The sequence below is a fragment of the Scyliorhinus torazame genome, chromosome 16 (genome assembly GCF_047496885.1).
Source record: "Scyliorhinus torazame isolate Kashiwa2021f chromosome 16, sScyTor2.1, whole genome shotgun sequence".
NCBI lineage: Eukaryota > Metazoa > Chordata > Chondrichthyes > Carcharhiniformes > Scyliorhinidae > Scyliorhinus > Scyliorhinus torazame.
The window spans coordinates 3,640,990-3,666,409 of NC_092722.1; the positions used below are offsets into that span (position 1 = coordinate 3,640,990).

The window sequence follows — 25,420 nt, forward strand, 5'->3', positions numbered from 1 at the left end:
AAAAAGATGAGCAGGCTGAGAGCCAATCTGGTCTTGCTGCAGGTGATTCTGGCTCGTGTGAAATATATCAATATCAGAACGACGCTCGGTCCTCGAGCACCAACTCAGCAGCTGGGGGGGGGCGGGCGGGGGGGGGGGGGGGGATTGAGAAGCCAATATGACAATCCTGGCAAACCCGAAATTAAAAGCAGGATTCCTAGACAACCTGGTTCCTCAATCCGGCTGAAGTTGTGAAGTTGTGAAGTTGTTGCGGCCTCTTTGTGATGTTTCAGCCAGGAGAGGCTCAGGAACAATCCCAATTTGTTTTTAAGTTCATTTGCAGGTCCTGGGCGTCGTTGACGGGACCCAGTCGAGGGGACGGTGGGGCCTTCTCAAACACAATGGAGTGGTTTTCACGGCCATCTCAGGGGGCGGCTAAGAATCAACCACCTGGTGGGGCTGGAGTCACGTTTCCGTCACCAAAGGGCATTGATGGACTAGCTTTTTATTCCCAATGTAGCTTCTGCCATGGAGGGAATTGAACTTTGCTGGGAGATTTAGTCAAGGCCTCTGGACTACTCGCCCAGTATCCACAAGGTTATTATACCCCATCTGCTTCAACTGGTCACTGTGGATAATGAATGGAAATTTAACAGAAACAACTTTCACACCAGAGAGCGAGCGAGACCGAGCGCGAGAGACAGAGACAGAGAGAGCGAGTGAGAGCCAGAGAGCGCCAGACAGAGCCAGAGAGCGCCAGACAGAGCCAGACAGAGCCAGAGAGCGCCAGACAGAGCCAGAGAGCGCCAGACAGAGAGACAGACAGAGACAGACAGAGACAGACAGAGACAGACAGAGACAGACAGAGACAGACAGAGACAGACAGAGACAGACAGAGACAGACACAGAGACAGACACAGAGACAGACACAGAGACAGACACAGAGACAGACACAGAGACAGACACAGAGACAGACACAGAGACAGACACAGAGACAGACACAGAGACAGACACAGAGACAGACACAGAGACACAGAGACAGAGACAGAGACAGAGACACAGAGACACAGAGACACAGAGACACAGAGACACAGAGAGAGAGAGACACAGCATATTGCTTCAGTTCCAATTTTCTCAAAGAGGATTTTCATCTAGGTTTGTAATAGGTTTCTAACCCATAAGAAAAAAAGTGACCAAGGACGATGTTTAAAAAGCAGATTTAAGGCAGCATGGTGGCGCAGTGGTTAGCACTGCAGACCCAGGTCACTGTCCTTGTGGAGTTTGCACATTCTCCCCATGCACCTAAAGATACCAGGGCTGTTTAGCACAGGGCTAAATTGCTGGTTTTGAAAGCAGACCAAGACAGGCCAGCAGCACGGTTCAATTCCCGTAACAGCCTCCCCGAACAGGCGCCGGAATGTGGCGACTAGGGGCTTTTCACAGTAACTTCATTTGAAGCCTACTTGTGACAATAAGCGATTTTCATTTCATTTCATGTGAAGAGCAGGTGGATTGGCCACTCAAAATTGTCCCTTCATTGGAATTTTTAAAAAAAAGTAGATTTGAGAGAAGGAAGTCAGACTGCTGATGAAAGCTAGGGTAGTGATGAATATCGGAGAGTTAATTGAGAGCTAATCCTGCTTCATCAGCCCGCAGACCCGTGTCCAATCATCAGTTAGAATCGGCGACCTGGGGACTCCCGGTGGCGGCTGTGAAGGAGTAAAGTCGCACATTCCGTGGCTCCCGCTCTGGTCGAACTTTTGGTCCTTTCTCCTGGACTTTCTCCCGGTTTTAAACGGTAAATTCGAAGGCTGAGGCAATTAGGCACCGTTTCCATGTATCGGTGTACGGAGAAAAGGACAAGAAGTTGCACGAAAAGGCAGAAATAGGAAGATAGGCAAGAGCGGTGCTGAAGCTGCAGCAGGAGACAGCATGGCCAAGGACCGGTCCCCTGGGGTGTCGGCCCAGCGATCAACGGAGCAGTTGGTGCAGGTCATCCAGCACGGCTTTGCCAAGCAGGAACGGGACTGCCTGGACCCGATTAAAGAGTCGATCGATCGGCTGGAGCACAGATTGGACGCCCAGGATCGGGCGATCCAGAAGGTGGAGAAGGCGCTGGCTGAGCAGGAGGAACATCAAACTGCGGTGGAGTTGGAGGTGGGGATGCTGAGGGACCAGCAGAAGCAGCTCCTGGAGAAGGTGGAGGACCTAGAGAATAGGTCCCGCCGACAGAACCTAACAATTGTCGGGCTCCCGGAGGGGTCTGAGGGAGCGGACGCTGGGGCATACGTAGCCGGTATGTTTGAGAAGCTGCTGGGGGAGGGGACATTCTCCCCACCCTTGGAGGTGGACAGGGCGTGCAGAGCACTTGCGAGGAAGCCGCGAATGGGGGACCCTCCCAGGGCAATGGTGGTGAGATTCCACAGGTTCCTGGACAAGGAATGTATTCTTCAGTGGGCCAAGCGAACGCGGAGCTGTAAGTGGGACAACAGTATCCTGCGGGTGTACCAGGACCGGAGTGTGGTGGCGGCTAGGAAAAGGGCAGGCTTTAACCAAGTTAAGTCAATCTTCTTCAAGAAACAGGTGAAGTTTGGACTGCTGTATCCCGTTAGGACCTGCTGTTTAAGAAGGGGGGGGGGGGGGGGATAGCTGGGTGAGCTGGCTCACGGAAGCGCAGTGGGGGGGGGGGGGATAGCTGGGTGAGCTGGCTCACGGAAGCGCAGTGGGGGGGGGGGGGGGATAGCTGGGTGAGCTGGCTCACGGAAGCGCAGTGGGGGGGGGGGATAGCTGGGTGAGCTGGCTCACGGAAGCGCAGTGGGGGGGGGGGGGGGATAGCTGGGTGAGCTGGCTCACGGAAGCGCAGTGGGGGGGGGGGGGGGGGGGATAGCTGGGTGAGCTGGCTCACGGAAGCGCAGGGGGGGGGGGGGAAGGAGATAGCTGGGTGAGCTGGCTCACAGAAGCGCGGGGGGGGGGGGGGGGGGGAGGAGATAGCTGGGTGAGCTGGCTCACGGAAGCACAGTGGGGCGTGTGCATATGTTTAGTTTATTACATGGGTTAGGTTTCAGAGTAGTGTTGCTCGGGGGGGGGGGGGGGGGGGGGGCAGTGGTTCTGCTGACGAGGGAGGGACTTTGGTGGATGGACAGTGAGGAGGTTGGTGGCGGGGGCCGCCGGGCCCAAGAAAAGGGGATGGCTGATCACCTGGAATGTTCGAGGGTTAAATGGGCCGGTGTGTTCAATAGAGATTTAGGCAGCCGAGGGTGAAGGAGTTTTCCTTTTACTCCTATGTACATAAGGTATACGCTTGGAGCGATTTCTTTGTTTTGGGTAGGGCCTTGCTGGCAGGGGTGGTGGACACGGGGTACTCGGCGATTACGATCTCAGACCATGCTCCACACTGGGTTGACCTGCAGGTTAGTACAGATAGCAGTCAGCGCCCGCAACGGAGGTTAGATGTAGGGCTATTGGCGGACAAAGCGGTGTGCGAGAGGCTGAGGAAATGCATACAAAATTACCTGCAGGTAAATGATACGGGGAGGTCTCAGCAGCGGTGGTCTGGGAGGCGCTGAAGGCAGCGGTGAGAAGAGAGCTGATCTCGATCCGGGCTCACAGGGACAGGACAGAGACGGACCGACAGGTGAAAGAGATTCTGCAAGCCGTCAGGAGGTACGCGGAGACTCCAGAGAACCCGGAGCTATGTGGGTCTTACAGGCCGATTTCCCAGTTGAACGTAGACGCCAAACTGTTGGCCAAAATGTTGTCCTCCAGGATTGAGGACTGCGTACCGAACGTTGTGGAGGATCAGACGGGGTTCGTTAAGGGCAGGCAGCTGGTGGCCAATGTAAGAAGGCTGTTAAACGTGATCATGATGTCCCCGGAAAGTAGGGAGGTGGAGGCAGCGGTCGCAATGGATGCGGAGAAAGCTTTTGACCGGGTTGAGTGGGATTATTTCTGGGAGGTTCGGATTTGGGAGGGGCTTTATTGACTGGGTCACGTTGCTGTGCCAGGCTCCTGTGGCAACTGTACGGACGAACAGGACGACTTCGGACTATTTTAGACTGAACCGGGGGACGAGACAGGGATGCCCCCTCTCCCCACTGCTGTTTGCGCTGGCGATAGAGCCGCTGGCGATAGAGCCGCTGGCGATTGCTCTGACGGTCTCAAGGGGCTGGTCGGGGTGGGAAAAGGAGAGAGAGAGAGAGAGAGAGAGAGAGAGAGAGAGAGAGAGAGAGAGAGAGAGAGAGAGAGAGAGAGAGAGAGAGAGAGAGAGAGAGAGAGAGAGAGAGAGAGAGAGAGAGAGAGAGAGAGACTGACTCTCTGTATGCAGACAATCTGCTTTTGTATGTTTCTGATCCAATGGAGGGGATGGAAGAAATCTTGGGAATTTGGCTTTAGGGGAATTCGGACAGTTTTCGGGGGTATAAGCTTAATATAGGGAAGAGAGAGAGAGAGATTTGTGGTCCAGGCGAGGGGTCAGGGGGAACTGCCGTTTAGATTGGTAGGGGACAGTTTCAGGTACCTAGGTATCCGAGTGCCGCGGGATTGGGACCGGCTACATAAATTGAACTTGGCCCGGTTGGTGGATCAGATGAAGGAGGATTCCCGGAGATGGGATGCGCTCCCGTTGTCTCGAGCTGGCAGAGTCCAAACGGTGAAAATGACGGTCCTCCCGAGATTCCGGTTTGTATTTCAATGTCTCCCCATCTTCATTCCGCGGTCCTTTTTTAAGCGGGTCAATAAAGTTATAGCGGGCTTCGTCTCAAGTATAATAAACTGTAGCCGCTGTTCTTTCTGAAAACTAGGAAAACCTGTCCGTTTGTGCCCCCAGCACATAAACAGTTAAACACTCAACTGGCAAATATCACTTTAAAAACTGCCGCGGTAAAATGAGGAGAGTGGAAAGTCACTCTACCTCTCGGGAGTGTAACACAGAATTGAAACTAATCAAACAAATAGATGCAAATGTTTACAAGCCTTCACCGCAGTCATTGCCTTTCTGGGCAAGAAGTAGTTTGGAATAATGTGATTACAGGAAGTTTAGCGAGTCCCACACCCCGCCCTTCCCCCGTCCCCCCTGCAAATAGTTTTCCTTCAGACGCTTATGCAAATCGCTGTTGACAGTTGGAATGGAAACGGTCTCTGCCACACTCACACAGCATCTTCAGGCTTTAACTACATGCAGAGTGAAAAAAAGGGCTTCTCCTCATGTTGTTGCTGGGTTATTTTGTCAACCGCCCAAATTGGCAGCAGCTCTTCATCCATTCTTGGTTCTTCATTAAAATTTGACTAAAGGCAGACTGGGGTTGGAGATTTCCTTGGGAAGCATTCCAGTTATCGCTGCCTCTGGCAATCTACTTTCTGCACACAAACCGGGAGATTCCATGGTAGAGTCTGCACGGTTACAACAATGAGGAGCAGCTGCTGACATTCCTGGCCAGGCTGAGTGCCAGTATTATTATTGTCGGGGACAGGGGAGCAGGTCTTCAATTCCACTCAACATTCGCTGCAGTCGTTAATGAAAAGATCAATCTGTCAGCGGGTAGAACGGGGACTTTAAATATGCTCATTCCTCAACATCACAGAAGAAAAAGCCCAGCATTTATATGGCGCCTTTCACAACTACCGGATGTCACAAAAGCACTTCACAGTCAATCAAGTACTTTTGAAGTAAAGTCACTCAGAGCTTCCAACCTTTCCCAATGGAAATCAGTATTCCAGATCCCAAAAATCAGCATTTCGGCAGCAAAACGCGGATTTTCATTTCAAGGGAAAAATGCCCACCAATTTGAAGTATAGCTTTACATTGCTCAAATCTACAAAACAAATGGAAAGTACAAATCCAATGCTTCATACATCGACATCATCGTGAGTGGGTGTTTTCAAATTAAGTTTCAAACATTCAGTAAATCGAAGAATGAAAAATGTGAACAAAACATTCACCTTTTTGCATGAAGTTCAAAATTGTCCTCAGCGCTTGATTAACTTAATTGAATTCTTACAAGAAACTGTATCCTGACGAAAAAGGAATCCAGGGGCATTTCTTTCAAAAAATATTTTCATGAAGTAGCACTAACAGTTTTGGTAAAAGAGCACACAAAGAATGGCCACAATAAATAGCAAGCAGAAGGCTCGGTTAAATAGATGCTTGTTGATTCAGCGTTACTGTTCATGCTCACAGCAAAAAGCGCAGTTTCCACAAGTAAAAGAAGGATTTATGAACGGAATCTTGCTGAAACTGGATAATGTGCAATGTATTATCAGCTGCACTCCATCACTATCGAAAGAGGGAAGTAGAGTTAAAATTTCACATCAATGAGCTTTCAACAATTCTGTTACCTCTGCTCCTCTCCCGTGATGCTGCCTAACCGGAGTATTTCCAGCACTTCCTTTTCTTTAAATGCAGAGCAGTGCTCTACAAAGATCAGTGATAGAGCTGGTGTGGAGTCTACTTACTAGTCTACCCTTCTTCAAAGTGATTTATCTATCCCTAGAAAGTCCTGGCACCTCAATGCCTCCGAGACCGGGCGACGGTCAGGATCACCTGCCTTTGCGCACGGTCTCGCACATGAGGCATCGTGGTGCAAATCTGTTTCCTTGGCGACAGGACCCACGGCAGAGGCCCCACCCTTTCTCCTCTCCATCCGACTCACTAACATTAGTGAGCGGGGCGGAGAGAAGGGGGGGGGGGGCCACTGCGCCAGGTCCGGTCGGCAAGGAAACCAAATGAAGCATTTCAGGAAGCGGCTTGCAAATCAGCGGTCTCCTTTTTTGTATTGTAACGAGACAAAGCGTACTTCCGTATAAAATACGTACAATCCGTGCCTGTTGGCAACTCTGATCACTTTTTAAAAATAAATTTAGAGTACCCAATTATTCTTTTTTTCCCAATTAAGGGGCAATTTAGCGTGGCCAATCCACCTAACCGGCACATCTTTGGGTTGTGGGGGAGAAACCCACAGACACAGGGAGAATGTGCAAACTCCACACGGACAGTGACCCGGAACCGAACCTGGTATCTCGGCGCCGTGAGGCAGCAGTGCTAACCACTGCTCCACCGCGCTGCCCATCTCTACAATTTATAATTACAAATGGTGCTCAATAATACTGAGCAACAGAGTGCTAAAAGCAAAAGGATTCTCATTAAGTAGCTAAATGGTCTCAAAGAATGGACGGAGAGAGAAGTTACTGTCCTTGTGCGAAATGTTCCATTTTATCCAGACCGACATTCAGAGCAATGAAAATCACTATTCTTAAACATAGCTTATAAAATGCTGCTTTTTAGACCTTGAACAAGGAAAATACATCTCTGCAGCTTCGACTGTAACTTCTAACACTAAACAGAAGCAATCTGGATAAGATGGTCTATTTCGGTGATGGGGCCGTGACCATGAGCATTAGGATTTAGCCACTGTCCTCTGAACAACACTGTTGTTGGACTGGGCCAAGAACTCTTTCCCGATCTCTGCATACACGATAGTGGATGAGAAATGCATCAGCTCACATCTGGATTCCTAGTTAGGTATGTGCAGCTAATGACTGAAGCATTGGTCAATGTAATGTTAGGAGCAACGCGTTTGAAAATCTTTGATTTTCATTCTAAATTCATATCCAGGATGCGATAGGCCGGATATGCAGGTGATGTTTCCACTGGTGGGGGGAGACTGGAGCTTGGGGACACAGCTTAAAAGCATACTTCCCTCTGGTAAGTCTGTGGAATTATTTTCCCCCCCAGAGAGCAGTGGAGACCGGGTAGCTGAATTTAGTCAAGGCCGGGACGGACAGGGAGTCGAGGGTTAAGAGGGCCAGAAGGAATTCCTACAGTGTTGGAGGAGGCCAGTTGGCCCATCGAGTTGGTGCCGACCCTCTGAAAAGGCACGCTACCTAGGCCCACTCCCCCACCCTGTCCCCATAACCCGAGTGGAGACACAATCCGATTGGCCACTGAATTGCAGAGCAGGCTCAAAGCGCCGAATGGCCTACTCCCGTGGTCTTCTGTTCCTTTGTCCGGAGCCTAGAACTTTAGGAGAGACTTTTTGTAAAAAAAAAAATAAAACAGCCATCACCCCGGAGCACTGCCCCAATGTTGGTAACCAACTCAATGAAGGAAGGAAGGAAGGGCAATGATTCAATGGTGACAAGAGCACCCTGTGTTCAGGGCAAGGTTACCAGACAGCATCCTGATTGCTAACAACAAATGGAGTCTTATCCAGACAAGGAACTGGAGGCCTGGCTTTTGGTATCCCCCTCCTCCGGTATCAGTCCAATAGCTCAGAGTTAAAATAAAGCAGAATTTAGGGTTTGTAGAGCACTCTCACATTCTCGGGTAAAGTATTTTACAACCACTGCATGAACGGGGGCGACTGCCGTTTGTGGACAAAGTCAGCGGCTGATTTGCTCTTGACAAGGTCCAGGTCCAACAAACAAGACGATGGATCAGCAATGCTTCCGTTTTGGTGGGGTTTGGTCATCAGGTAGACATTGGTCAGGACACCAGAAGCGCAACCAGCCTTCCTCCCCCCCCCTCCAAAACATTGCCATGGCTGATTTTTCAAAAATAAATTACAAATCAACAATCATTGATTTAAGCAATAATCTTAATTCTGTCATTAGGCCGAGGGCACCAGAGCACCACAGAATTCCACCGGTGATTGAACATATTTACAACAAGGTGACAGTAATCTGGTTTTGGGTCGGAATGTTGTGGATTTCAGCGCCACGACACGGCTCAACATGATGAACAGACTCTGCACAGTATCAGGACGGGTGTGGCATTGTTATTTAGGGACATTTTCCGTACAAGATATTAACATGAAATGTTGGGAAGATAAGGTTCCACCGCTTCTTCATTACCAAAAACAGGTAACGGTTTATGGGTTAACTGGTTACGCATTCCGCTTTTTGCCTGTGTGGAACCTTGCTTTGCACAATTCACTGCGGTGTTTGTTGCTAAGAACGGTGATTGAATTTTCTCAAATATAATTTGTTGGCTTTGAGGTGGCCTGGAAATTTGATTCGACACTCTGGGCTTGATCACAAGGAGCTGGGGTAGACCATTGAGCCTGCCCCGCCATGTGGCCTGAACTCCACCTTCTTCCCTCAATTCCTTCGAAAGCCTCCACTTCTCAAGACTAATGCCCCTCAGATTCCCTCCTAGTTCTAGATTATCCCCCTCGTTCTAGACCCCCCCCCTCGTTCTAGATTCCCTCCAGAAGAGGAAGCGTATCTCAATCTTGTATGTTTCAGTAAGATCGCCAGGCATTCTTGCAAAGTCCAATGAGTATAGTAGGCCCAGCCTGCTCAACATTTCCTCATAAAGGGAGATGGTGGCATTGCGACATGTCACTGTACGAATAATCCAGAGGCCCAGGCTAATGCTTGGGGAATATGGGTTAAACTCCCACCACGCCAGCTGGAGAAATTTTAATTCAATCAAGTAAAAAAATCTGCGATCGAAAGCTAGTCTTAGTAACGGTGCCCGTGAATCGATCATAGAATGTAGTAAAAACCCATCTGAGTATTGTGCATAGTTTTGGTCCCCTGATTTGAGGAACGATGTAGTGGCATTGGAGGCAGTTCAGAGGAGGTTCACTAGATTGATTCCAGAGATGAGGGGTTTTTCGTATGAGGAGATATTGAGCAGTTTAGGCCTCCCTATAATGAGGGGAGTTGAAATGGAGGTAAATAAAATGATAAATGGTACGGATAAAGTAGACATGGAGCGGACGCTTACTCTTGTGGAACATTCTAGAACGTGAAGTCATAGTCTCAGGGTAAGAGGTAGCAAATTTAAAACACAGAGGAGGAGAAACTACTTTTCCCAAAGGACTGTGAATCTGCGGAATTGGCTAACCCAGAGTGCGGTGGATGCTGGGACAGTGAGCAAATTTGAGGAGCGAGGTAGATTTTTAATTTTCTAATGGGTTAAAGGCTTATGGAGAACTGGCAGGACGGTGGAGTTGAGGCCCGGATGAGATCAGCCATGATCGTAACGAATGGAATGATCGAGGGGCTAAATTGCCTGCTCCATATATCTTATGTTCCAAGAAATAACTATTCTGCCTAATCCCACCTTCCAGCTCTTGGTCTGTCGCCCTGTAGGTAACAACACCTGCAGACTCCATATTCCCCAAGCATTGGTCAATAAAGGATCAGGGATTATAGGGAGAAGGCAGGAGAATGGGGATGAGGAACACATCAGCCATGATCGGATGACTCAATGGGCCGAATGTCCTAATTCTGCTCCTATATCTTATGGTTCACATGTTCAGTAAAGTTTACCTGGTCTGACCTACATGTGACTCCAGACCCACAGCAATGTGGTTACTTCAACTAGCCCCCGAAACGGCTGAGCAAGTCACTCAATTCAAGGGCACTTGGGAACGGACAACAAATTCCAGCCTTTGCAGTGACTCCCATATTCAAAGAATGAATTTTAAAACCCTTTCATCCTAGCAATCAGCCAAGTGAACCTTCTTGGAACTGCTTCCAATTCAGGTCTACGCTTCCTTAAATTAGGAGACAAAAACTAGCTTGTCCTCAGAGACCAAAATCAATGGAGGTGGCAAAGAAAATCCGCTGGTTTCGATGAAGGACAGTCACAAGTTAAAAATCAACTCCCGCCTCATCTCCCGATCATGGTGACCTCGTCAAAGGAGATGGAAACAAAAGGACCTCAATGAACCTTCAGAATCGCCCAACTCACAAAGCAGCATCTTCGCTGTGGAGTGACATTCTCGGTAAAATACAAGATTCGCTTTGAAACTTTTAACAGCAGCAGTTTTGTATCTAATTCTGGCCTCTGGGGCAGCTCCATTTTGCTCCACCACTGGTGGCTGGGCCTCATTGGACTCAACCTCCGGAATTATTTTCCTAACCCTCTCAGTCTCTCTCGCTCACTTCCATCCTTCAGTACATTCCTTAAACCCTTCCTCTTGACCAACTTTTGAACATCTGATGGGCCGCAACTTTCTCAGAGTGGCAATCAGCAGTGGAACCCGCTCCCATTCAGAGTGCCCTGAGGTAACCCCTCCTTCCTGACTCAGGCCGGGTGAGATGCCAGCAGCAGAGTTTCCTCGAACTCCTTCAAAGTAACTACCAGTGTGACACTGACAATCATCTGAAGTTAGCGAGTCGCTTTATCGGATGGGTCCCAGCACAGCGGGGATACCCAGGGGAAGCTCGTGCTTAGAGACAATTGCTGGGTAAATCTTTAGCTGGGAATTTCTGAGAGAATTTCTCCAGGACATCTTTCGGGTACCCCCCTGCCCCAGATCCAACATTAGCGAGCCAGGATGTTATGGGCCCCAATATCTCCTTTGGCTCAGAGCTTCGTTTTATAGTGCTTCTGTTAATGAAACATCCCAGTGTGTTTACGTTAAAAACCCAAGATAAGTTGACATTCTCTCTGTCACAAGTGTAATGGCTTATTTATTTATTTATAATAAATAAATTTAGAGTAGCCAATTAATTTTATCCAATTAAGGGGCAATTTAGCCTGGCCAATCTACCTACCCTGCACATCTTTGGGTTGTGGGGGTGAGACCCACACAAACAAGGGGAGAATGTGCAAACTCCACACGGACAGTGACCCAGAGCCGGGATCGATTATTCTTTGATTGTAAAATTACATCACTTTGTACAGTCAAATTATGTAACGGGCTTGGGTCACTGTGGGGAGTTTGCACTTTCTCCCAGTGTCTGCGTGGGTTTCCTCCGGGTGCTCCGGTTTCCTCCCACACCCCACAAAGATGTGCTGGTTTGGTGGATTGGCCATGATAAATTGCCCCTTGGGTGTCCAAAAGGTTGGGTGGGGGATTGGATCTGGGTGGGGTGCTCTTCCAAAGTGGTGTGCCTTGTGTTGCCCTATTATGTATTTTCTTTTCATGTACCAAGTGGTCGGTTTGAACTGCACGCAGAAAAATACTTTTCACTGTACTTCTGTACACGCGACAATAAACAAATCCAAAGGGTCGGTGCCAACTTGATGGGCCGATTGGCCGCCTTCCGCATTGTAGGGATTCTATTCTGATTAACACATGAATGGGGAATTATGGGTGGTGGGATCTTGGCCAAGTAATAAAGAATCCACCACAGAATAACAAAGCAGTCAGATAGGAACCTCTCTCTCTCCGGTTGGACAATTGCCAAAGAAAAATAACTTTTGCACGTGATTCTGGGCATCAGGGAAACACTAGAATTGTTAAAATCTTTCTCTGTTTAAATCATGAAACAAAGCATTAATTAAACCACAGAATCAGCTGTCGGATTTTATAAACACTTCACATAAAAGGCAAAGCGTCAGAATAATTGGTTCCAAAGCAGCCTTTAGTTTTTGCCCCGCACCCCCACCATGTTTCTAATATAAATAGACACATTGTTCAGCAGTAATGAACTCAAAAACAACGCTTTTCAACAGAAGTCTAGTTTGGCAGCAAATAACAGGTCACAGAAAATCACGTGGGGCCTTTTGTTCATTTGCACAAATATGTCATGAGCAAGTAATTATGTTGTCACAAAGATTCTTTCTTCACAATCAGTCCATTTAATTTACCATACTTGGTTTGGAGAAACACAGGCATTAAACCAAGATCGCCAGGAGCAATAAACTTCCTGGGCAGCTGCTATTGTTTTAACTTTTGAAAGCTGCCATGTGTTACCGTTTATGAGGAATTACGGGTAGAAATTCAGCTGTTTTATGGGTAAAAAGGGATCGCTCGCTGGAGGCCACAGAAGATGGCCGTGGGTAAGTTTATTTTTAAACTTGGCCCTAACCGGGTGGGTGGTGGGTGTCAGTAGAGCCACTCTGGTCTCAGAGACCAATGCCAGCCTACACCTGCGACCACCCCCCTCTCCACTTGCCCCCGCCTCTCACCTGCATCTCCAGAACAGTCCAGGATAGGTTATTTTCCTGAGCTAGTTTGAGACAGGCTTCGAACTGAGAACATCAGGCAGGTCAGCCCATCAGACAAAAACAGCCATCAGCAAGGACAACAACTGTACTGATGAGGATCAGTAAAGTGTGGAGGGGGGGGGGGGGGGGGACCTCCCAATCAGTGATGGTGGAGACAGTATTATTTTGATTTTGCAAGCGTGAATAAATATTCAGAGCACTAAATATGTGGCATATTCCCCAGGGTGAGCGAGGGGAATATTTTTGTTAAACTTGATGTAACACAGAATCTGTTTAAATGTGAATAACGACGTGATATTTCTTCAGCAAGATTGGTTCAGTACATTGCCTTTCAGGAAAAGAGTCATCAATGGACGGATGTATAAGGTTTAAACTAAAAACATGTAACCAACATCGGCACTGGACTGCTCAAGTTGCAGTTTGGTCACAGAGGGAATTCTAGGGTTAAATTAAGGGTTAATTTGTATCGGAGGTCGAGTCTTTCTTTAAATTAGTAATTAACTGAAAGTTGCTCTTTTTGTTGGAAGATTTAAGTTCAGCTTTTAAACAGAGTCGTAAATAGAGTCGATCCAGGTTCTGCCTGAAGATGTAACTGGTTAATTAGATAACTGGATTAAACAAGCTGCCAGAGGATAGATTCAGTGGAGTATAGTTTATATTAAAGTGCTGCATTGTGTCGGCACTGCAGTGTGTTAGAGAGGGAGATGGACCCAGGGGCTCCTGCACTACCTGCCGTGCTTTTGCTCGGTCTGGCGGTTATCCATGAAAATCTCATCCTTGCGGATGCTTCAGTGACTCCAGTCACAGCTCCAGCTTTGAAATACAGATAGAGTAGCTGCAGACACAGCTGCACACGTGGTGACTGACACTGCAAGCGTCCCGGACTCCCCAATTCCACGTGGCCAAGCTGCCCTGCCATGACTTGCCCCTAAACAACTCCCTTTACTTTTACTTCCTCTCGGGTATGTTAAGGACAGTAGATATATTCAGCAGATCCTACTTGCCAAGTCTGCCATTCTTCTTTTGAGCTCCATCAGTCACCAAACTCTTACATCTTATAGGCACTCTCCACAATCTGGGTGGAGCCAAGAGGCGAAAATCATCGGAGTTGTCTATCGGCCTCCAAACATTAGTGGTAAGATAGGGGATGGCATGAAACAGGAAATTAGAGATGCTTGTAACAAGGGTGCGACATTCTCAGGAGTGACTTTAATCTACATATAGACTGGGCAAATCAACTTAACAATACTGCGATGGATAAATTCCTGAAGTGTGTACAAGATTTTTTTTTTTGAAAAGACCAGGACATCAAGGAACCAAACTAGGGAACAAGCTATCCTAGATTTGGCATTATGCAATGAGAAGGGTATAATTAATAATTTTGTTGGGCAGATCCTTCAGAAAATAGTGACCATAACACTGGGATCCTCAATGTAAACAAGGAAACTATGAAGGAATGAGGTGTGAGTTGGCCAAGATAGATTGGGGAACTTCATTAAAAGGATGGTGGATAGACAATGGCTAACGTAAGGAGTAAATGCATGCATTCCAACAGTTATACATTGCTTTCTGACACGAAAATCAATAAAAGATGCCCAACCACGGCTTACAAAATAAATTAAGGATCGCATCAGATCCAACGAGGAGTCATAAAAAGTTGCCGGAGGATTGGGAAAATCTTGGAATTTAGCAAAGGAGGACCAAGAGGTTGATTCAAAGGGGAAAGCAGAGTAGGAGGTAGACTTGCAAGTAGCGTAAAAGTAGTCTGTAAAAGCTGCTATGGGATATGAAAAAAAAGAAAAAGATTAGTGAAGATAAATGTAGGTCCTTGGAATCTGAAACAGGAGAATTTATAATAGAGAACAAGGAAATGGCAGAGCAATGAAACAACTTTAGTTCGGTCTACACAGAGGATAACTTCCCAGAAATGCTAGGGAACCAAAGGTCTCGTTAAAAAAGGAGGAATTGGAGCAAATTAGTATTAATACTAAAATAGTACTGGAGAAATTAATGGGACTGAAAGCCGATAAACCCCCAGGGCCAGATAATCTACATCCCAGGGTGGTAAAGGAGGTGGCCATGGAAATAGTAGATATGTTGGTCATTCAAAATTCTGTCGCTTCTGGAACAGTCCTGGCAGATTGAAGTGTGGCAATTGTATCCCTGCTATTTCAAAAAAGGTGGGAGAAAACGAGTAATTACAAACTAGTTAGCCTAACAATCAGAAGTAGGGAAAATGTTAGTATTTTATAAAGGATGCGAGAACAGGGTAATTTCAAATGGGCTTGGACAATTTCAAATGGGCTTGGACAAAGTCAATATGGATTTCTGAAAGGGAAATAAATGTTTGACAAACCTACTGGAGTTTTGTTTGAGGATGTAACGGGTAGAATAGATAATGGTGAACCAGTGGATGCGATGTATTTGGATTTTCAGAAAGCTTTTGATAAAGTCACCTCATAATAGGTAAGTATGCAAAATTAAAGCACATGGGATTGGGGGTAATATATTTGCAAGGATTGAGAATTGGTTCGCAACAGTGGGAATAAAGTTTTTTAAAAAATTATAAATTTAGAGTTCCAATTCATTTTTTTTCCCAATTAAGGGGCCAATTACCTACCCTACACATCTTTGGGTTGCGGGGGCAAAACCCACACAAACGCGGGGAGAATGTGCAGATTCCACACGGACAGTGGTCCAGAGCCGGGATTGAACCTGGGACTTTGGCACCGTGAGACAGCAATGCTAACTACTGCGCCACCGTGCTGCTCATAAAAGGGGTCTTTTTCAAAGTGGCAGGCAGTGACCAGTAGGATCCTACAGGGATCAGTGCTGGGGTATCAGTTCTGGACCCCCAGCTATTTACAATGATTTGGATGAGGGAACAAAATATAATATTTCCAAATTTGCCGACGACACAAAACTTAGTGGGAATGAGAGTGGTGAGGAGGATGCTAAGAAACCTCATGGTGATTTGGACAAGTTGAGTGAGTGGGCAAATACATGGCAGATGCAGTATAACGTGGATAAGTGTGAAGTTATCCAGGATAGAAAAACAGAATGGCAGAATATTATTAAATGGGTGATAGATTGGGAAATGGGAATGTGCACCAGTCACCGAAAGCAAGCATGAAGGTACAGCAAGCAGTTAGGAAGGCAAATGTATGTTGGTCTTCATTTCAAGAAGACTCTAGTACAGGAGCAAGGATGTCTTATTGCAGCTGTACAGGGCCTGGGCGAGACCACACTTGGAGTACTGTGGGCAGTTTTGGTCTCCTTATGCAAAAAAGGATAGAAGTGTCATATATAGGGAGTGCAACAAACATCCACCAGACTGATTCCTGGAATGACTGGATTCATAAGGAGAGATTGGGTCAACTGGGCCTGGATTCACTGGCATTTAGAGGAATGAGTGGATGTCATTGAAACGTATAAAATTCTGACAGGACTTGACAGGGTGGATTCAGGTTAGAAAAGGGATAGTCTCAGGATAGGAGGATGAGATTCGGGATGGTGATGAGGAGAAACCGCTTCACTCAAACTGTGGAATTCTCTACCGTAAGGTTGTGGAGGCCAAGTCACTGAATATATTAAAGAAGGAAATAGATAGATTTATAGACTCTTGTGTGTCCCATGGTCTGGGGAGAGCACAGGAGTACGGCGTTAAATCAAGGATCAGCTATGATCACAGAATGGTGCAGGGTCTCTCGGGGTGAAATGGCCTCCTCCTGCTTCTATTTTCCTTTGATGCTGGAATAACGAAATCAGTTATTTGCCTGTTGACTCACAAAATATATACCAATTCCCAGCATTTCTGGTTTGCCAGATTATTCCTGGGATGGCGGGACTGACGTACGAGGAGAGATTGAGTCGGTTAGGATTGTATTCTCTGGAGGTCAGAAGAATGAGGGGGGATGTCATAGAAACCTATAAAGTTCTGACTGGACAGGGTAGATGCAGGAAGGATGTTCCCGATGGTGGGGGGGGACTGGACAGGGTAGATGCAGGAAGGATGTTCCCGATGGTGGGGGGGGACTGGACAGGGTAGATGCAGGAAGGATGTTCCCGATGGTGGGGGGGACTGGACAGGGTAGATGCAGGAAGGATGTTCCCGATGGTGGGGGTGTCCAGAACCAGGGGTCACAGTCTGAAGATACGGGGTAGACCATTTGGGACAGAGAGGAGGAGAAATATCTTCACCCAGAGAGTAATGAGCCAGTGGATATGGGGGAAAGCAGGATTAGGCTACTGAATTGGATGATCAGCCATGATCATAATGAAAGGCGGAGCAGGCTCAAAGGGCCTCCTCCTGCTCCTATTTTCTCTGTTTCTATATAGCACACAAGGTTGATTGAGGAGTTAGCCATTCAGCCCATTGAGCTGATCTACTTCAATGCCTTTTATCCACACTATCCCCATATCCCTTTGTCATTAGTATTTAGAAATTTGTCATTCTCGGCTTTGAACGTACTCAATGACTAGGCTTCCACCGCCCTCTGGGGTACAGAATACTAAAGATTCACAGTCCTCGGAGCAAAAGGAATCCTCTTCTTCTTGGTCCCAAGCATCTTATTTTGAAATTGTCTCCTAGTTCTAGAGTCCCCAAACCGAGGGAAACCTCTGACCTACACGTGCCCCATTCTGTCCCTCAAGTATTTTTCCCATATCACACCTCATTCTTTGATACTCTAGAGAATACGGACGCATTCTCTCTTCACGCCATCCCGCAAACAAGCCCATTGCAGCCCCTCTCTGGGAATAATATCCTTCCGAAGGCAAGGGAACCAAAATGGCACACAATACTCCAGGTATGGTCCAACCAAGGTTCTATACGATTGAAGTAAGGTGCTACTCCTGTACTTAAATCCGCTTGTGGCAAAAGGCAACATACCATTGGCCTTCTGAGTTGCTACATCTACAAGTTGGCTTTCAGGGACTTATTGATGAGGACACCCAGATCCCTTTGTACGTTCTAGAAATACTCTGCACATCTGTTCCTCCTACCCAAGTGGATTATCTCACATTTTCCACATTATATTCTATCGGCCATGTTTTGCCCACTCACTGTCCAAATCCCCTTGAAGTGACTTTGCATCTTCCTCACAACACACATTCCCACCTAACTTTGTCTTCCACAAACTTGGAAATCTTACATTTGGTCCCTGCATCAAATTGATATATACATTTAACATGAGACTTAATTTTGCTAACCAACCTCCTGTGGGAGATTTTATTGAAAGCCTTCTGACAGTCCAAGTACATGTCCACGCACTCCCCTTTATCAATTCGATTAGTAACATCCTCACAAAAATTCCAACAGGTTCGTCAATCATGATTACCCAAGTGTCCATTTATCATATTGTTACAACATATTCTAGCATTTTCCACACGACTGATGGGAGGCTAATAAGTCTGTAGTTCCATTTCCTACCAACCTCCTCCTTAAGAGGTGGAGTTACCTGCTGCCTTCCAATCTGCAGAAATCATTGCAGAAATCATTCCAGAATCTTGGAAGATGATCCCCAATGCATCCAGTATTTCCACAGTTACCTCTTTCAACACAGCATCAGGTCCCGACGTCCTCACTCCCGTTAATTTCTCCAAGACAACCATTTTACAAATACAAATTTCATTCAACTCCTCATTCTGTCTGGTCCATTGTATCTCCTTCAGTGAAGGCAGGCACAAAGTAATCAGTTAACGTCGCTGCCATTTATTCTCCTTACTCTTCCTGTATTGGACCTACATTTGTCTTAAGACAAACTTTTCCTTTTGAAATACTGTTAGTTTTATAGAGTTAGTTTTTGGGTTTTTTTGCTAGTTTACATTCATATTCTATACTTCCTTTCTTTATCGGTTTCTTGGTCTTCCTTTGCTGTATCCTTAAAAATCTCCCAATTCTGAGGTTTACTACTATTTCTGGCACCTTTATAGGTCTTATCTTGTACAATCCTGAACTTCCTTTGTCAGCTACGGTTGACTGACTTCTCTTCAGACTTCAATTCTGTGAATTTGAGTCGGATTAAAAGTGCAGAATGGCAACACCAAAAGGTTTTTAACAATCCACAATGGCCACAGGAAATAGGAGCAAGATTGGACCATTTGGCCCTCTGAGCCTATCCTTCCATTCAAGAAGATCAAAGCTGGACTTCTCCCTCAACTCCACTTGTGTGCAGTCTCCCCATATCCCCGAGTATCCATAAATCAATGGATCTCAGACTGGGATATATCAATCTCGAGCAGTCCATAGCGATCAGGGAAAGGGAATTTCAAAGATTTACATTCCTTGGGTGATGAGATTTATTTTCCAACTCAGTCCTTCATGACTGCCCCTTATTTTGATCCCAAGTTCTCGTCCTATCAAGCCCTCAAAATAATTGTGCATTGTTCAGTGAGATTAGCTTTCATTTTTCTAAACTCATCAGCCTACACAGCTCAACCTGAGCTCAGAAATCTGTCAAGTGAACCTTTGATGCCTTCCCTCTAGCAGGCAAGAAGATAAGAGAGCCTAACCAAAGTCCTACACAATTGTAGTAAGACTAACGTTTCTACTTCAATCCCTTTGAAATAAAAGGTGAACATACCACATGCTTTCCTAACTGACTGTGTCACAGTCCTAAAGAGTCAAAGCAGTAATTCAGCACGGGGGTCTCAGGAATTGCTCCGAGTATAATGTGACGCTATGTCTCAGACTGTGTCGCCGATTTCGAACACTCGGTTATTGTATTTGAAAGGCCTCAGGAATCGAAAATTAATTATCCCTATACTGCCAAGGCAGAAATAACAGACCAGAGTGAAATGCTTCACATCCAATAGTGACAACTTTTAAGGGCATCATGAGCAAGGAAAACTGAATATTCCCACACAGTGATGTCACCAGACACTGAGAAAGGTGTCCCCTGTTCGAAATATTCAACTATTCATCATGTCAATTGATGAGAACACCCACACCCTCCTCTCATTCAGGAGGACTTCAACAGATGTTGGGTTGTGAATCCTCAAAGACTGGCCTGGAATCTCCCGGAAGTGAAGATTAACCTCCAGGATACTGCTCTGACCCGTCGGCACAATCAATACTGTTTATTCAAATTTTTATTAGTGGTGGTGGGAATATGGTGGGTTGGGGACAGAGGGAGGAGGACGGTGTTAGATGGAGGTGGAGGGGTCAGGTGAAGGATATGCTCAGAGTTGGCAACCGTACCCAGTGCTAACATTCAGCAAACCAATTATAATGCTCCATTCATCATCCCGGTCATCTGCAAAGGTTGGTAACCAGCTTCCAACACAACAAGCAGCACCATGCGTGTCAAACCATCTTATCAAACTTGGTGGTTCCCACTTCCAGCTTTGTATCCAGAGTAAGAAGTGCTGTTGAAGGTAGAGACAAACAAGTAATGGTGGCTGCCTTCGACCGGCTGACTGTGATTGCTTCACCTTCTCCTTTTGGAGCTTCCTCAAGCCTTTAAATGGACAGCCAGAACCCTCATCCGTGTAAATACAGAGAGAGACACTGGTTGAATGATGCCACATAGACTTTGGTCATAGCCGACAACACAATAGACCCACTATTGTGCGTTTCCTCATCGATATTGTGGAAGATCTCCCACCGATTTAAACAGATCGTGACTCAATGCTGAGTCCAGCTGGGGTATAAACACCATCTTAAATTAGATACCTGAGCCACTTGCAAGGGAGCAGGGAAAATATTCAAAAGTGTTCTATTTAATGGTACAAGTATTTTAACAAGGGCATGTTTCTAATTTCACAATTTCCTTCTCGACTATCCTGTATTAAATGGCACGTCAATACGAGATATCCATCAAAGCCTTTTATTATCAGGACAGTTCGCAAGAAATACCAACAGTAAAGGAAACAACAATTTGTACTGCATGAGAAGAGAGTGCTGATTGGGTGGCAAGAGAGGTACAAACATTGTCATGGGGAAATGAACCAGGAAATGGCTCTTCCTCATACTTTTGTTTAGCTGAAAAATTTGTTTAGCTGAAAAAAGGTGCAATGAGTGGACCTGCTCCTTCTGTCTGCAAAGGACAGGGCCCAGTCTATGAATATATGTAGCTTCTAGCATGCATAAAAGTGAGCCACGTGAACCTGATGGATAATCTAAAATTGGTTTTCGGTGTAATTATTAACACATCAGGATTGTTTAAATGTTGTCTAATCATCGAATTACATCTAATGTTGGACACATGTTTTGAGTTTTGCAACCATAGGCTGGTTGGGTATGGTCAGTACTTTGCCTGTTAGAACAGCTGAAGGGGGGGGGGGGGGCGGCACAGTGGTTAGCATTGCTGCCTACGGCGTTGAGGACCTGGGTTCGAATCCCGGCCCTGGGTCACTGTCCGTGTGGAGTTTGCACATTCTCCCCATGTCTGCGTGGGTTTCACTCCCACAACCCAAAGATGTGCAGGGTAGGTGGATTGGCCACACTAAAATGCCCCTTAATTGGAAAAAAAATAATAATTGGGTACTCTAAATTTATTTTTTAAAAAACAGCTGAAGGGACAGGTCGTTTAATGCATCCCAGCAGCTGTTGACTCGACCAGAGCCCACTTGCCAACACTTATGTAACATAAATTGTTGTTCCCTTTACAACTGGTATTCTTGCGAACTGTTCTGATGAATGCAAAATTAAAAGCTTCAACAATATATCTTTTTTTCAGCAATTCTCTTTAATATAAACAACTAGAAAATAATAAAACAGCCAATGCATCTTCTATGACACCAAATACAAATGAGACAGAGGTACAATGTTTCCAGGGATGCTGAATGTCAACATGCAGGATATTTGGGAAGATGTTTGATCCCCTTCACAGAAAGGGAATAAAGTGATTTTTACTTCAACCCAAATTTTAATACCATTTCCCTAGGGTGTTGCAGAAAGGTAAATAAATACGTTTCTACATGTCTCAAATTTACTTAATTGAACAAAGCTCTGTCTGTAATATGTGGAGTTGGCAAATGCAAATGAGGAGTGTGATTGAACGGCCTTGTTGCACCCAGCCTGATGACACGACAAGGCCATTAAATCCTGGAGAGAGGCCTCTCGCAAGATTTGCAACGCTCTGAACGCTCGTTGGATCTCGCGAGACATCCTGATCTGGATGTCACATGTGGTGGGCGCGATCCAGATTAACATACATAAGTGAGCCATTCAGCTCATTCGCTGCCCGATACGCCGGAGGCCCAGGAATGCCCGCACCTGGAAGAGCTCGCCAGGACACCGTTTAGCACGGTTCCACACGAATATAGACCAGGCATAACGGCACCGGATATCTCGGCTCTGGGCAGGGTGGTACCCTGTCACCCAGGCATATTGGCACTGCCACCCAGGCGCTGGCAGAGTTGGGAGGGGGGGGACCCATAGGCCATGTTGGAGAGTCCGAGGGGGCGGGTCAGAGATCGGGGATCGCTTCCCGAATTGACGAGCTGAGCTCATCAGGAAGTGAGGCAAGATCAAAGCCAAAAAGTGTCCTGTTTGAGAGCGGGGTCATTCTCGGTGCTGCAGGTGCGGAGAAACACCCAGCTATACATACACAAAACAGGACTAGGTGTTAAACGGCACTCGAGGAGTGGATTTTGGGAGAATGTTCTGTCGGTGAGTTGCTGGTGCACGGAATATTTTGCTATAACTCTGGCAGTGACTATTTAAAGCAATGGGGAGAAGTCTACAAGAGCAAGAATGTTTAAATTGCTTCGAATAAAACCCTTTTGCTGGTAACCGAGAACAATTGGAACAAAAAGACTGGTATGGTTTAATATTTTGCAAATGCAAATGGCCTACTCAGGTGTTTATATAAGCAACTGCTCCGCTCCCCCTTCACTGTTTCAGCCCCAGGAGGATTGACAATAATGGACCAGGCGGACATTGGAAAGGTGCTTGGGGAGATGTTAGCTTAATTGTAAGGAAGGTGGGGAAACCAGAGAAAAGCCTTTTGAAAAAACAAACATTTAAATCAAGCATTAGTGACCTACTAAACAGAGACGCAACAAAGGTGGGCTTCTCCAGGAGGGCTCTGCCCAACGCCTGGCTTTGAGCTCATTGTTTGACCCACAGCAGTTTGTGTCAGTCATGAGAATCTCAGTGTCATAGACAGTATGTGCTTTCTGTTAATGAAGTTATATATTCATGGATGGATTTAAATACTGCCAACAGCTGTGATATCTTTGAACATGCAATGGATTGTACCAATTCTACAAGCAAAAGTTAAAATTGATATGGCTAGGTATGTTTGTTCTATGCTCAAGATGGCAATTTGGAATTATGCAGGGTCTAGTTACATGAACAGTGCCAGCGTTTCTCAGGCACAGAGACGATGGTTATAGATAACAAGCCACATTTATCAGCAAGAAACATGAATTGGATTTCCTTGAATGTGCGCATGGTAACTAAGACTGGGTTAGTTATATTGGGGCAGGATTGGGAGCTCTGCTTTTACGGCTACTCTAGTTTGAGACAGGATATGCATTGGAGCATCAGCTTTCCAAAATAGGCATCGACTGCCCTGCCGCACAAAGAAATCCTCCAATCCAGCCTGCTTGTGCAGGTCAGCAACACTGCCATCTTTGTATTCCATATGGGCCACAAGCAAGGGGCTGGTTTAGCACAGTGGGCTAAACAGCTGGCTCGTAATGCAGAACAAGGTCAGCAGCGGTGGTTCAATTCCAGTAGCGACCTCCCCGAACAGGCGCCGGAATGTGGCGACTAGGGGCTTTTCACAGTAACTTCATTGAGGCCTACATGTGACAATAAGCGATTATTATTAATAAGTGCTGAACACAGGGTTAACTGGTAGTTCAGAATCTTAAAAAAGAACAATCACAGAGTCAAGTAATCATCACCCCCCCCCCCTCCCCAGGGTGCCTGCGAGTCCTTGGATTGTGGGGCACACTTACATTACCCACTACTCACTTAGTCATTCTTCATTTCTGTGTCTTGTCAAGTCTATTGAGCCATAAAAGGCAAGAGCTGATCCTAACGCTATATTCATGCTCGCGCATGCTTCAACGAGTGTAGCTGGCCAGGAAGCCCGTGTAATTATAATAAACTCCAGCACACAGGTGCAGAGGTCCATCTTGGGGCTCACGTCAGCTTGGAATCTGAAAACTCAGTACGGATTGGCCACCAAACCTGACTCTCTGCTGATCGAGACCCATTTTCCAATTGAGCCATCGGGGGGGGGGGGGGGGGGGGGGAGAGAGAATGTGGATCAAGGAATGACGGCTGTTTCAAAATAGTTTTACCATCACAGCCAAGACCCCAACAGTGGCCCAGATACTGGACCCAAACCCCCAGATACTGGACCCAAACCCCCAATATTTTAGTTTATTTTAAAGACTGGGCAGAAAGGATTCGCTCCAGGAGTGATTGCCTGAAGAAATAGGGATTTATTATTTTTAAACAAAACTTTGAGTACAATATTAAATAACTGCACACCAAAAGAGCTTACAATTTACATGTTAAATACTACTACTCAATTTTCCATTTAACACCAAGAAAAGCATACAGCTTTTAATCTATCTTAAAATTAGCAGGGGATAGGGTAATAACTGCTTTATAAAACAAATTTGGCTCTGGTTGGAACCCTTTCAGACTCCGGCTGAATACCTTCAAATAGCTGCTTTAACTGGGTTGTTTCAGCCTCTTCCTTGTATTTAGACAAGACTCCTCTGCTTTAAAATATTATTACTCTTTTTCTTTTTACTATACTACTTGGAAAAAAGTGTGGAGACCGAGTCAGGCAGACCTGAACTTAGCTCGTCTCTCTCAAAGCTCCTCCAAACTCACAGCCTCTTAGTCTTTCTGGGCTCTAACCAGCAATTACTGTAACTTCCCAAGCTAAAAAAAATGATCTTTGCAGGCTGCAAGAGCACATCAACTCCCCAGGGACCTCCCCAAGCAAACCATTATGCATTAGCCCAGACTGACAAACACATTCCGTCATTTTCACCTGGTGTTTCTCGGAAACAAACCAGAATCTTTTTTAAACCCAAGGGGCGGGATTCTCCCATCTCGCGGCAGAGCGTCCACGGCGTCGTAAACACCGTCGCGTTTTATGACGGCGTGAACGGGCCGCTGCCAGGAGTAATTCTGGCCCCTACAGGGGGCCAGCACGGCGCTGGAGCGGTTGCCGATCCCGGCGTGAACTGTGCGCCGCGGGATCTGCGCATGCTCAGTGGCACCAGCACCAACGCGCGCATGTGCAGTGGCCTCCTTCAACACGCCAGCCCCGACGCAACATGGCGCAGGGCTACAGGGGCCGGCACGTAGCAAAGGAGGCCCCCAGCCAGAGAGGCCGGCCCGCTGATTGGTGGGCGCCAATCACGGGCCAGGACACATCGGAGGCCCCCCCCTGGTGTCGGACCGCCCCCTCCCTCCCCACAGGCCGCCACCCGATCCTTCAACTCCAAGGACCGCCGGCTCAGAGCAGGTTAGAACGGCACCGGCGAGACTCGGTTCTTTTCTCACGGCCGGTCAATCGGTGGGCCTGCCGCATAGGGCGACCCGCGACCGGC

The 25,420-nt window shown here is 46.7% G+C and overlaps 1 protein-coding gene across 5 annotated transcripts in view; it reads right to left on the minus strand.

The window, feature by feature from the left end:
- The window catches only part of LOC140392522 (polyhomeotic-like protein 2), a 289,127-nt gene that overhangs the window by 222,872 nt on the left and 40,835 nt on the right, over window positions 1-25,420 (minus strand). The window lies entirely within an intron of this gene.